Source organism: Chiloscyllium punctatum, chromosome 4 (assembly GCF_047496795.1).
Source record: "Chiloscyllium punctatum isolate Juve2018m chromosome 4, sChiPun1.3, whole genome shotgun sequence".
Taxonomy (NCBI): Eukaryota; Metazoa; Chordata; class Chondrichthyes; order Orectolobiformes; family Hemiscylliidae; genus Chiloscyllium; species Chiloscyllium punctatum.
Window position 1 is genome coordinate 88861662 of NC_092742.1, and position 13609 is coordinate 88875270.

Here is a 13609-nt window from a genome sequence, read left to right on the forward strand (position 1 = left end):
TTGAATCCCACCATGTCTGATGGTGAAATTTGAAATCAACAAAATCTGGAATTACAATGTAATTTAATGGTGAGCGTGTAATTGTTGATGCTGTTGGTTAAAAACCCATCTGGATCACTAGTGTCCTATAACATATGAGAAAATGGGCCTTTCATAAAACATCTGGAGAAGTAATGTTCTCTTCCAACCAGCTCCACGCACTCTACTCGTAAGTTTAGTCAAATAGAGGGTTATATCCGATTGCTGTATCTCAGAGGAACCTGTCTGCTGTCTGTCACAGGGGAGATCATTGCAAGGACCCTCAGCAATTGTCTCGACCCATTGGCTAAGCAGAGTTGTGGTCTGGTTTTCGTTCATCAAGACTAGCAGAATGCTGATTAGTATCAATGATGAGAGCCTGGAAAATGTTTTTATATCTTTTCCTTGTGGCAAAGGCAGACATGGTCAATAGAAGTCACCACCTCCAACATGGCAGCCCAGTTTCCAGCCAGCTAAGGTAAACTCAATACAAAGGTCATGGTTTACTATACAGCAGCATTCCCTACACTCCTACAGGGAACAATCTACAGCAGATAACTCAAAGCACAGGAGAAGGGTGGCATGGTGGCTCAGTTAGTAGCACTGCTGCATCACAGCACAAAGAACTCAGGTTCAATTCCACCCTCGGGCAACTGTTTGCACGTTATCCCTGGGTGCTCTGGTTTCCTCCCACAGTCCAAAGATGTGCAGGTTAGATGGATTGTCCATGCTAAGTTGCTCATAGTGTCCAGGGTGGGTTGGCCATGGAAATGTGGGGTTATGGGGCTAGGGTGGAATGCTGTTTGGAGGGTCAGTGCACACTGAATGGGCCGAATGGCCTCTTTCCACACTGTAGTATGGATTCTATGGAGTACCACTAGCAATGCCTTCTCAAGATTCCTCAAATCTGCTTAGAAGAACAACAACAAATCCGTCTCCCAAACCAACACGCCCAACATTGAGCTGCCAATCACTCAAAACAAGCTCTACTGGGCAGGACATGTTGTTCCTATTGCTTCACCAGAGCCCTGAAACAATTCCTCTACTTGGGACCTGGTTATCATGGGAGCCTCCAACAGGGCAGCAGGCATGTTTTAAGAATATCCTTAATGAGGAAGTCAAACATCCCTCACTGACCTTTGAGAGTTCATGGTTTGTGACCAACAAAAACAGAGATTCATTTAGGAAGGTACCGAGCACATCGGGAGACCTGGTTGAGAAGAGGTGAAAGTGTGGAATGATCCTCCTCTCACCTCATCTACTCAAACTCTTCAAGCACAGGGGGCAAAGTTTGCAGATCATGCATTGGACTTACCAGCTGCCTCAGAACCCATTGGCCTGGAGTTGAAGTGGTGGCATTTTCCCAGATGACCAATGCTAGTACCCTGTAGTGTTTGGCATCTGTTTCAGTGTGTGTGGAATTGTTTATGTGTTGTTTGAGTACTCCACTGCCTCAAATCCTCCTTATTCTTAGGCTACAGTGTGACTACAGTAACGGATATACCACTGTACAGAAGAGACACTGTCCTTAGATAACAAGAAAGTGTATTGCACTGACATCAACAAATACAACTACTATTGGTCAAATATTAATTATAGGGATTTAGGGAGCTGATACACATACATCTGCTCCCTAAGACAGCTAAAGCAGTACATCCAGTCTCCAGTGTGTCACATCAGTCGAATGAGTGGAACCAATTTAACATGAACATTAACCCCTTCAGAGCCATTACAACAGAAACAAGTCTTTTTAAAACTCGATTCCAAAGGACTGCCGTCATTGAGACTGCCTTGCTAAGACTTCCGGGTGAGTTGCTGTACTATAGCTCACAAGTACATAATAGCATGAACTCGCTGTGAATCGACTGACCAGGCAAATCTCGGGTAACTTAACTAAGAATGGACAGAGGCACGTTCGCTGGCCTGTATTCTCCTTTCTAAACCCTCCTCCCTTTGAGCCTGTCCTTTATGAAGAGTAAGTATTGATTTTATGCAAAACAGCAAGTTGCAACCGTCCCCAGGGAAATCTCGCACTTCCCAAAAGTTGGAATAAATGTAGCAGAGAGAGCATAATAAATTCCACAACTCCACTCCATTATTGCTATCAATGCCCGCACAAAGAAGTTGGGCTTATTTTTAAAAAATATAAAATCACGAGTATAAAATACAAACAACTTCTCTGTTTCATGTCAGGGTGCAGGGCTGTCTATTCTCCTGGTGGGACCCACAAACGCTTGATTTTTAAAAAAAACTCTCTCTGTGACCTCGAGGGCATCACAGGGTGGAAAGATGTGACTGTAGTGTTGTGCTGCCATTCATCTCACAAATGACTGCACAAGAGACAGCGTTCAGTGTTGGTGGAGAGAGAGAGAGAGAGAAAAGGAAGGAGGGATGGTTGCATAGGCAGAACACTGATCTCAGGCAGTGCATGGACAGTGTGGCAGTATTTCACACAAAAGCAAATTGGTGATAAATTATGCACATTGAACTGCACAGAGTCAGCTGCAAGCCTCGTTCAGCAGCAGGAACCCAGGGCTGTGTGCCGGCAAGGGAGAGAGTGGGAGATTTGAGCCAGGCGAGGAGACAGCAACACCACCTCAGGGCTCCTCAATGTCACGGTCCTACTCACTACCCGGGAGAGGTCTATCGAAGCGGGCTCCTTCCTCCGGGCGAAGGGGAGATTACCAGCAGCTTCTCATCGCCCGAGCAGTGAGGAATTGGGAAGCTACGCCAATGTACTGAGTGTTAGAAGCAGAACATCGGGGTAAGAGAGAACGTGCAATCTTCCTTTGAATCGGTTTAACTTTGCATAGCTGCGGAGGCTGGGGCTGGTATTCAAATGCAAGAAAAAAAATCAAAATATATATGTGTCAGTGACTGGACCGGTTGCATATATGCCCCTGAAATAATGTATTCCGTCCAGTTGTCTCTTATCAGGCAGACTGGTGCTTATTGCAGTCTCTGGGGTTTGCATTGTAGTTAAAAATCGAGGAATTCTGACCCTTTGCAGAGATACTTGAGTACTGGTGTCTGTAGGAATCAATGAACATAACCTCCTGGGTGATATGGATAGGGAGGGGGCGGGGGGGAACAATCGTTAGATAGCGAGGCTTGGGTTTTTGGGGACATTTTGAACTTTATACTGTTTGTACAGTGAGAGCAGGGCTTTGCTTTATGTTGCATTCCTATGGAACCGCATGTTCAAATCACACTGTGCGGTTTTGGCATGATTGGAGGTTACACCCACGCTTCATTTATTTTTGTGTACGTATATAAACTCTGGTCTATCGGAGATGTTAACAATGTAAATCAGGTTTGTGGATGTCCGGACACACATGGTGGTGCGGGTAAGCAGAGATGGTTTCTGGGCTTAAAAGGGAAACTCTCCTAGTCACTTTTATCCCAAGACTGGGGGAATGAACGTCGATCCTGGCGAAAAAGAGTTTTCCCTTTGCAACCTCTTGCTAGAAAGTGCCACTTGATTCTTAAGCAGCCGCTAGCCCAGCTCACGACCAGGAGGGGCTGCTAGCAACAAAGGGGCGGAGCGGCCGCATGGGACATTGCCCCCATCCGCAGAGGGCGAGATTCGGATTGGATTCAGCCAATACAGAGACCCAGCGCTCCGATGCTGACTTGCCTTCGAAACACACAGTCTCACAAATGCCAATTGAAAGCTTTCCATCTTAGGGAAAACAATTCAGGTTTATTTTGCTAAAAGTTGGGTTGGTTAACATCCACAGCAGGTGGCAGCACCAGGTCGCTTTGTGGGGTAGGGGAATGGAGGCATAGATATTCTTACAAGCCTAAGTATTGCAGGTCAGCATGGTTTAAACCTGCCCAAAAAAATCTATTCAGTGCAAATAAATTTGATGCAAAGATGTTAATCACTAAAGACAAAGTCTTGTGTAACAGGCGGTGAAAGAGAACATGCCAGGAGCAGAGGGTTGGAGGAATGGTAACTGTACACAGGAACGGCAGTTAGCAGTGTGTCAGACACTATTCCGTGTGATGTTCCTGCTGCTTTCTATTAAATAGTCCATTACTGCTCACTCTGCAACACTCCGCTATACACAGTGTGACTGAGATTTTTCTTTTCAGCAACCTATTCAGAGATGTCATTACACATCTCTGGAGCAGCTAGAACTTTGAACCCTGAAGTGCCCATTCCACTGCACAACGTGGTAGCAAGAATTTTCGATGACCCTCCAGCCAGGAAATTAAAATAACCTCTGCAGCAGTGCTTTTCTGTTTTGGTTCATGGTCAGTAAATGCATTACTGTATATTATTCAGTTTGAAGGATATGCAAATGATTGTGGGATTGAATGTTCATGCATAACCAGTTCTCAGGCAACACCACACACAAAACCACACCTGCAAAACAAAATGCTAACCTGTTTGCTGCTAGCTGATTTTAAGATGTGCAGATTTATTGGTGCTGAGCTTGAATGTGATGCACTTTGATCAGTAAATAATCAGATCAATATTTCTTCTGATTCCTTTGAGGATCCACAAAGCTAGGCCTGTATGTGTATTGGGAGGGGTTACTGACAGAGAGCAGGATTAACATCAGTAGAGATACACAGGCTGGGAGAGTGTTGAGTGACCTGAGTGTGTGTGCTAGATTATCAGTAAAAATTCAGTCCCTAAATCTGCCAGCACTTAGTCAATAATATAATTTAAACGGTGTTCGATAGTTCACCCTGGCGTGGAGTGTTTCTGGATGATGTCAAAATTTTTTTTTGGAATTAACTGGCCCTTTTCTAATAGCTATTTATTTTTCAGAAGTGGTATTGATGGTAAGACCTGGGGTGTTCATGGTACAGGTGCCTGTTTTTACATGGATCCTGTCAGTGAGTTCCCTTCCTTCAGGATGATAGTCATGTACAGGTTTACAAAATAGGATGTTGGCTGATTGGCTGTGGAGAAGGGTGTAGTTTATGCTGTCTTCTGGTAACGTCCATAACTGTGGGCCAGAAGGTCCAGGTTCAAGTCCCACTGGCTGTGGAGTTGTCATAACATGAAGAAACTGTTCAACATCTTCATCAGGAATAAATCAGGCACAAGAACAATAATTCTGGAGACATGGACAACCGTGCCACTCCTGGCGTAGGGTTTTCTCATTTTGTTTGCGATGGCATCAGTGCCCTGCTCTATCCACCCTGATGCCAATCCTCTATCGGTGCCAGCTCAGGAACCCCATCAGAATGTAGCAGTGCACCATCATCAACAATGCAAGGAGGTAGAAACCGGTGGATTAGAAATCATTACAAAGTTGGATACCCTCTTTCGAGAAGGTATTAATGTACTCTTTAAAACGTGTACCAATCTTCTGAGTGAAGAGTATTTTATATGTAAGCAGTCTCTTGTCCTTCAGATGTACAACAGATTGCAACACAGTTGTAGTAAATTTCATTACAAGGAAAGCCAGTAATATTGTATCCTTTCTTGTGCGGCAGCAGAGTTGGCATGTCTGAAGAAAGCAAAGCTATTTCTGTTTTTTTTCCTGTTCTTAGATTGCTATTCTTTTGGAATAGTACAATAATAAGGTCCTGTCAAAGATTAACGTTGACCCCAGTGACACATGTGGAAAAGTAGGATTATTAGCTTTATATTGTTGGAATCATCCTATTTGTTCAGTGGCAAAAGGCCAAGGTACATCTAGTTCACCATGAAGAATCCTGGTAATCAGGTTTTGTATGCATGACTGGAGTCGTTGATGTATTATAGAATCAATTGCCATTGGTTAGTCTGCTAGGTAAAAACAAGGACTGCAGATGCTGGAAACCAGATTCTAGATTAGAGTGGTGCTGGAAAAGAACAGCAGTTCAGGCAGCATCCGAGGAGCAGGAAAATCAATGTTTTGGGCAAAAGCCCTTCATCAGGAATAGAGGCAGAGTGCCTGCAGGGTGGAGAGATAATTTACCTCTCCACCCTTCAGGCACTCTGCCTCTATTTCTGATGAAGGGCTTTTGCCCGAAATGTCGATTTTCCTGCTCTTCGGATGCTGCCTGAACTGCTGTTCTTTTCCAGCACCACTCTAATCTAGAAATTGGTTAGTCTGCCACAAACCTTGACATGAGGCAAGGAAGTCCCCCAGTGGTTGAAAATTCTGGGATTGATATTTCCAAAGCCTGTTGCTCCTCTCAAGCATGTTACATTTTAGATTTTTACTGTTTTTTAAACATTTTATCAGGATGTTACCGGGAATGGAGGGTTTGAGTTATAAGAAGAGGCTGCAATATGCTGGGACTTTTCTCAATGGTGCATAGGGGGTTGAGGGTGATGTTATCGAGGTTTATACAATCATGAGGGGCAATGATAAGGTGAATGGCAGGTGTCTTTTCTCTAGGGTGGGGGAATTTAAAGACCAGGGGACATATTTTTAAGGTGAGAGGACAAAGATTTAAAAAAGACATGAGGGACAATTTTGTTTATACAGGGAGCGGTTCATGTGTGGAATGAACCTCCAGAGGAAGTAGTGGGTGTGGGTATAGATGCAAAATTTAAAAGGCGTTTAGATAACTACATGAACAAAAAAAAGTGTGGAGGGGAATGGGCCAGGAGTGTGCAGGTGGGGCGAGTTTAGTTTGGGATTATGATCATTGTGGACTGGTTGGACCGAAGGGTCTGTTTCCATACTGTGTGGCTCCACATATACCACATGTCTTGTCTTAAATCACTCAAATGCTTTGTCACAAACTATTGGCTTGGATTTTCCAACAACTAGACAGTTGTTATTCCATTGTAGATAGGAGATGCCTTTTAGGGACTTTGCAGAATCCCGAAATAGTACGCTGTAAATAAGTTGCCTGGGAGGTAGATTTTTCTACTGGGGCGTTCTCTATGTCTGAAACCCTCCAAGATTCTGCATCAGAGACTTTGGATGGTCCTGATGAAATGAAGTAAAATAGTTACTCAGGCAAAGTGAGACTGTTCAGAATATTGTCTAATGCCTGAGTAACACTTCAACTGACCTTTGAGTATCGGAGTTGGGACGTCATGTTGAGGTTGTACAGGATGCTGATGAAGCCTGGTCTTGTGCAGTTCTGGTTACCATGGTAATATGAAGGATATTACTAAACTGCAGAGGGTTCAGAAAAGATTTACCAGGATGTTGCCGAGAATGGATGGTGTGAGGTATAAAAATAGACTGGAAAGGCTGGGACTTCTTATTTAACTGGAGTATAGCAGGTTGAGGTGTGAAACCTTAGAGGTTTATAAAATCATGAGGAGCATAGATAGGGTGAATGACAAGGACTTACTCGTGAGGGTGGGTGGGTTTAAAACTAGGGGGCATATTTTAGGGTGAGAGGAGAAAAGGTTTAAAAAGGCATGAGCAACCATGTTATTTACACAGAGAGTGGTTTGTGTGTGGAATGAACCACCAGAGAAAGTGGTGGATGTGGGTATAGTTAGTGTTTAAAAGACATTTGGATAAGGTCATGAATAGGAAAGGTTTAGTGGAATATGGGCCAAGTGCAGGTAGGTGAGATTAGATTAGTTTGGAACATGTTGGACTGAAATGTCTGCTTCCCGTGCAGTATGACTCTTACTGACCTTGTACTTATGACACACACAGACACAGACACAGACACACACACTCCAATTACATCTTCCCCAGACCACTTTTACAGTACCCAGATTCTGACCAGCCCTGGGACCCAATGCTCCCTTGGGATCCTGATGCACAACCACCCCCATACAACCAGATCCAGCATGGTGGCACAGTGGTTAGCACTGCTGCCTCACAGCGCCAGAGACCTGGGTTCAATTCCCGCCTCAGGCGACTGACTGTGTGGAGTTTGCACATTCTCCCCGTGTCTGCGTGGGTTTCCTCCGGGTGCTCCGGTTTCCTCCCACAGTCCAAAGATGTGCAGGTCAGGTGAATTGGCCATGCTAAATTGTCCGTAGTGTTAGGTAAGGGGTAAATGTAGGGGTATGGGTGGGTTGCGCTTCGGCGGGGCGGTGTGGACTTGTTGGGCCGAAGGGCCTGTTTCCACACTGTAAGTAATCTAATCTAATCTAATCTAATCTAACCCCAATGGATTCAATTTCTGCCAGACCTACCCTTAACACTGCATCACCTACTTTGCCACTTGGATCCTGGCACCCTACCCTCTTGGCAAACAATTCCCTCCTCAACTGGCATCCCACCCCGGCTTCCCCACATGCTACTTAGGTCACCCTACGCCCCACCCAACTGAAACCTTTCCTCCCCTCCCTGTACCATTACATTACACTTACCTTGGAGATGTCACAGTGGCTGTCAGCACCTTTACATTTAAAATACAGCTGTTTTGCCTTCCTCAGCCAGTTCTGCACCAGTATAGAGCTGTCAGGATGGAAGTACAGCTCTTCATTTTTGAGGGAACTCCTCTGATTGGAATCTCCTATTGGAGATGTGGCCTCCCTTCTTTCTCGAAGACAAAGGGCTAGAGTGATAACTTGGGTGAGATTGCTACCCTTTGGAAAATTCTGCCCAAGTATTTTCTCGAAGAGGTGAAGATTTATTGGGCTGAATCAATGTTGCCTGGCTCTGCTTTCTCCCAGCGAGGATCTTCCGTAGATTTACTACTGGCTCTTATCCAAATAATCCCTCCAGCTTTGAACAACTTCTGCTCCAGAAAGGTGACGTTGAGGCAGTTCGGCAGCCATGACGTTTTGGAACAGTAGAGTAAGCTTTAAAAGCCAAATGTTCTGCAGCTGCTCCTATTTCTGACATTGTTGCGTTCTACTGCGCTGGGCAAACTGAAGTAGGGTGTCATGGTTGACATTATCTATCCTTATTGGATTCCATGAACAGCAATGATTTCACCTCCTTTTCCGGTGAGAACATATCCAATTTAAATAATCATTTCCCCTAATCCCATCACTCAGTTGTCCTGATTGCTCTGTCCTGCACCCTTTTACCAGCACTGATATCCTGTTTTTTTTGTAAAGTGGAAAACAGAACTGCATAAAGTATTTTAACTGCTGTCACACCAGTAATAGCGACAGGATTGCCAGGCTGGCTTCATTTAATATCTGACTTGCTTGATTCACTGCTGCCAAGCATTGCTACAAAAACTTCAATTTACAGGATCCAATAGATTTTAATCTGCTCCCACGTGAAGCACTTTGTATTTCTCTGCAGGAGGGTTCATATACTGTACGTCCTTCTGCACAGTTCACAAAATATGTTCAAATTTCCCCTTTGCTTCCCCTATAGCAGCTTTGACTGCTGCTGTTCAAATCACAGTCAAAGATTTGTTACGGTACAAAAGAAGGCCTGAGCTGTTTCAGCATTTTGACCTAATGCCAAACTCCTCCCTTTTCCCTCCCATAACCTAGCACGTTGGTTCTATTTAAATGATTATATAATAACCTCCTTGTAGGCCTCAGTTGAACCTGCTTCCATCACACTTCCAGGCAGAGGGGGATGGCAGACCCAAATCCTCATTTGCTTAGCATCAAATTCCATCACTTTTTAAAAACTATTTGTCACTGCCAGATCTGGACATAAAGATATTAAGTGAAAAGAACCCCCAGAATACACTGTTATGGGAGGACCTGGTTCACATTCTCCTGTGTTGATGACAATCTCACCCCTGAGTTCTGTTGGTCAATCAATTTCACATCCATGTATTATTCCCGCTGGCTCCCACTGTACTGTCAATGTCAACGCCTCTTTGATAGAAAGGTCTTATCACGCCCACTGACCCTTGTTAGATGAATGTTTTTCTGTTCTCAAAGGAACTAGAGGGCATAGATTTATGTGAGAGGGCAAAGATTTAAAAGGGACCTAAGGGGCAGCTTTTTCACGCAGAGGGTTGTGCATGTATGGAATGAGCTGCCAGAGGAAGTGGTGGAGGTTGGTACAATTACAACATTTAAAGGCATCTGGATGGGTAAATGGCTGGGAAGGGTTTAGAGGGATATGGGCCAAGTGCTGGAAAATGGGACTAGATTAATTTAAGATATCTGGTTGGCATGGACAAGTTGGACCGAAGGGTCTGTGTCCGTGCTGTACATCTCTTATGACTCTAAAAGTAAAACATTGCAGAAGCTGGGCATTAGAAATAAAAACAGGGACCACCTGAAATACTCAAAGAGATCTTGCAGCATCTGTTGGGAGAGAGGAATGGTTGCCAATTGATGCCCTCTCATCAGAACTGGGAGAAGTCGGAAATGCAGTCTGCTTGAAACAAGTGAAAGTGGGAGGGCGAGAGGGAAAAAAAAGTACAAAAGGGAAGATCTGTCATAGGATAAAAGGCGCGAAAGACTGCACGAAAGCTCAAGAGGATTGGCTGTAGTACATGTAAGAGATTAAAGCATGTGTCAGGGGGAGGTGTGAATGGTAGAATGATGAACAGCTGCGATCCAAAAGCAAACAGGAAAGAAATGATCACAATCCAGAGCAACAGAGAAAACAAAGGGACTACGGGAAGGAACCGTCTTAAATCATTGAACTTGGTGTTGAGTCCAGAAGCTGTCAAGCCATTTATTGAAAGTTGAGGTGCAATGCCTTGAGATTATGTTCAGCTTCATTCGAACATTGCAGGAGGTGGAGAACAGAGAGGTTAGAGCACGGGCAAGGTGGAGAGTGAAAGTGGGAGAAAACCAACACGCTTGACAAGCCCTCTTTCATGAACACGTGACCCGATCTGCTCTCATGGGTGAATGGAAATTATTTCACAGCCACATTTTTACAGAATCCTCCCTGGTGCTGTGGTCAATATGATCCTTCAATCAACAACATAGATATTGATTATCTCATCGTTATATATTGCTGGGATATCAATTATTTGGCTGCTATATTTCCTACACTACAACAGCAACTTCACTTCAAAGACATTGCATTAGAGATTTTGAGAAGTCCTGAGGAAGTGCAAGTGCTCTATTAATACAACTGTTTATTCTGATTGTGTTCATGAGGAAATCAACGACTTCAAACAGAATCTCTTGTTGTCATGTCTAATGGCTCTTTGGGCCTTGGATGCTCTCTGGATGCATCCACTTCATTCCCATGCCCATTCCGAATTGTGGTCATCCTCTCATAGCTTATTCCGAGGGCTCACCTGACAGTGGATTCCACAATCACCTTTCTTCCCAAATCTTGCAGCACCTCAGACCTGCATTGGATTTTTCACATCACCTACCACTGGTCTGCTTGTGTGGCAGGGTTTTAGAGTATAAATGTAAGAGGCAATTAAGGGGGCAGTCTGATTGAAGTGCTTAAAATGATCAGAGTAAATAGGGAGACACCATTTCCATTGTTGAAGGCATCGAGAAGAAGGGGGCCATAGCCTTAAAATTCGAATCTCTTTGTGTCAGGAAACAACTCTTCCCGCAGCGTTGTGGAAGCCTCTCCCTTGAAAAGGCTGTCGAACCTGGAGATTACTTGAACAGGGCAGCACGGTGGCACAGTGGTTAGCACTGCTGTCTCACAGCACCAGGGTCCCAGGTTTGATTCCAGCCTCGGGTGACTGTCTGTGTGGAATTTGCACATTCTCCTCCGGGTGCTCCGGTTTCCTCCCACAGTCCAAAGATGTGCAGGTCAGGTGAATTGGCCATGCTAAATTGACAATAGTGTTAGGTGCATTAGTCAGAGGCAAACGGGTCTGGGAGGGTTACTCTTCGGAGGGTCGGTGTGGACTGGTTGGGCCGAAGGGCCTGTTTCCACACTGTAGGGAATCTACTCATTGCAAACCTGACACTTCTGTTATTCAACTTTTGTCAAAGATTGGGAGCAAATTAAAGTAAAATGGGCTGGAGGTACAGATTATCTATGATCTAACTGAAATGGGGGAACAGGCTTTAAAGGCTAACAGGTCAGTACCTGCTCTAAATCTGTTTAACTCCCTTACACTCCTACATTGTTCCTGTGGCCCAGTTCTCATCCTGCACATCTTGTGCTGGCAGTGGTAAACGTGTGGAAAAACTCACCTCATTAGTTAAAAGTGACAGCCAGAAGGATTCTCGTTGCCGAGGTTTCCCTGTCCTGCACTATATGGCTTAACCTTACCATTATAAAATAACAGCGGATTCTGGAGTTCATCGACCCTTGACTAATTAAGGATATGAGCCTGAGAACAGGAGAATTGTCTGGGGTGAAGCCAGCTGCAGTTCTTCACACAAAGCACAGTGGAAATCTGGAATTCTGTCCTTAAAAGGCTATTGAGATGGGGGTCAACTGCAAGTTTAAACGTGAGATTTATGGACTTCTGTTGAGTCAGGATGTTAAGTGCCATAGAACCAAGGTAAGTAGCTGGAGTGAGGATTCAGAGAAGCCATGACTAAGGTGACTGAGTGTCTGAATGCCCTCCCTATCTTTTTCTGTAAGCAGATTTAAGACTTCAGATTATTCGCCCAATAACTCACACCTTAGTGAATACAGTATCTGTTTATTTTCTGAATTCTTCCATATTGTGCCCATTCATTTCAGTGCTGTTATTCCAAACTGCTGCATCTGCAAAATAAGCCGCTTATATTGTTCCTCTAATATTTATACTGACTTTCCACCAGAGTAATGGGGTAAGCCATTAGGAAGCCCATGATGATTCACACCAAATATATTGTTGAATTAGCTCAAGCACCAATTTCCAATGGGTGTGAGGTTTCTCAGTTTGATGGAAAAAGGATTACTTTCTCATCTCCTCACTTAAACTGGAATAATTGTATAGCCAACGCATTATGATAAAGGCATAAGGATTAAGAGCAGGAGTAGGCAATTCAGCCCTGTCAGCTTGCTCCGCCATTTAATCTCATCTTGGCCTCAACTTCAGTTTTCTGCCCGCTCCCCATGACCCTTCAGCCTGTTACAAATTAAAATCTGTCGATCTCCTCCCTAAATTTATTCAGTGTCCGATCACCCTCGGGTAGTGAATTCCACAGACTTAAAACTCTTTGAGAGAAATAATTTCCCCTCATCTTTGTTTTAAATCTGCCACCTCTTAGGCTAAAACTATTACCTCTTGTTCTAGATTTCCATCAAGGGAAACAACCTTTCCATGTCTACTTTGTCAATCCCCTTTAGCATCTTATTTACCTCAGTAAAATCTCCTGTCATCCTTCGAAACTCTAGTGAATACAGGGGCAACGTCAATTATCTGAACAACACAGGCGCCGGGAGTATTTTTCTTCGGATAATCGAATGATCAGATAATCAAATGTTCGGATAACATAGTTTACTCAAGCATCGGGACTTGGAAATCTTGATGGATAATCCAAAATTTGGATAATCAGTGTGCGGATAATCGAGGTTGCACTGTAAATGCCTAATCTGCTCAATCTGTCCTCATAAGAGAAGCCTTTCAAATCTGGAACAGATAATGAAATAAATATCATTCTTGTAAGCCGACCTCTTACTCCCTTCAAGACCAATATGTCCTTCCTAAGGTGAGGTGCCCAGATATGCTCACAGTACACCAATTGGGCTCTAATCAGGCCTTTGTATAATTGCAGCATAATTTCTGTGTCCTTATACTCCAGTCATAAAGGCTAACATTCCATTAGCCTTCTTGATTATTTTCTGTGCCTATTCATGGCATTTCAGAAATCTATGGACCTAAACCCTCAAGTCTCTTTGGACAAACACTGGATTTAACTTAA

The 13609-nt window shown here is 44.0% G+C and overlaps 1 protein-coding gene across 4 annotated transcripts in view; it reads left to right on the top strand.

Moving 5' to 3' along the window:
- The first annotated feature begins 1787 nt into the window (after positions 1-1787).
- The window catches only part of LOC140476514 (transmembrane protein 121), a 134839-nt gene continuing 123017 nt past the window's right edge, over positions 1788-13609 (top strand). For 2 of the 4 annotated variants that reach the window (XR_011960499.1, XM_072569254.1), the window contains exon 1: positions 2322-2782. The gene's annotated coding sequence lies outside the window, so the exon portion shown is untranslated. Of the gene's footprint in view, positions 1826-2321; positions 2783-4116; positions 4279-13609 lie in introns of those variants that run through there. The other 2 variants (XM_072569255.1, XM_072569256.1) reach the window with 2 other exon arrangements.